At 32.9% G+C, this 920-nt stretch overlaps 1 pseudogene; it reads right to left on the bottom strand.

The window, feature by feature from the left end:
• Nucleotides 1-120: 120 nt before the first annotated feature.
• The window catches only part of LOC111370157, a 6,028-nt pseudogene continuing 5,228 nt past the window's right edge, over nt 121-920 (bottom strand).

The raw sequence follows: 920 nt of genomic DNA, 5'->3' as shown, positions 1-920 counted from the left end.
GACATAGTGCCCCGAAATGGTTTTAGATTAGCACGTTTCATGACCATTAAGTTTATGCAATTCGATCTTTCCCACTTTTCCATATCCTTCTTGTTATCAGATGTACTCTCATCAGTAAGTTTAGTAGGTTAATTGACCCGTAAAGTAAGGTTTAGGTCCATGACTCCGAGAATGATCAACACATTCTCTTTGCCATACCTTGAAGTTCGTGCCATTAAGGATTCGAATTGAGTTGATGCTAGTAGGGATATTAGCAGTAGAACTTGAAACTGAATTAGAGAACGATTATTACGAATAGCTCACATGAATATCTTTAATATGCAAATAATAATAATCTCAATTAGTGGTAGAGCCCATAACAAGATACCAAGCACAACATCAATATCTAGTCTTTGGACAGAAATATTGACTTGTAAGTGGTACTCTTTGCGTGGTGATCAAACATTGACAATAAAACAATGTGTCAATCAATAAACCTTTCTTTGGACCGATTTATTGATCACACATTAAACCAAATAATCATCACATATTTATCACCACAGGTGCACGTGTATTCGGCTAAATATTGACTTTCCTTTGGGCCGATCAATAATTCCATGAATAACACATGCACAAACACCTTTTAATATTCTAGGTTAATCAATTTCCACAAGAGAGGTTGCTTTCGTAACATGTTTCAATTAATTAACTTTTGAACATTATATTTCTTAAAAAAGAGTCCTTAGTACCAAAATTTGAGAAATAGAATCGCCAATTTTGCATATTTGACTTAGTTTTAAACTTTAGGGGCCTTAGGATTAATAATTCAAAACTTTAAGGGGGCAAAATTAATTAATTCCAAACTTTAGGGGTTGAAATTAATAAACTTGAAACTTTAGGGACCATAATTAATTAATTCAAAACTTTAGAGGATCAATTAG

This window comes from Olea europaea, chromosome 21, assembly GCF_002742605.1.
Source record: "Olea europaea var. sylvestris chromosome 21, O_europaea_v1, whole genome shotgun sequence".
Taxonomy (NCBI): domain Eukaryota; kingdom Viridiplantae; phylum Streptophyta; class Magnoliopsida; order Lamiales; family Oleaceae; genus Olea; species Olea europaea.
This window is presented reverse-complemented; position numbering and strand designations above follow the sequence as displayed.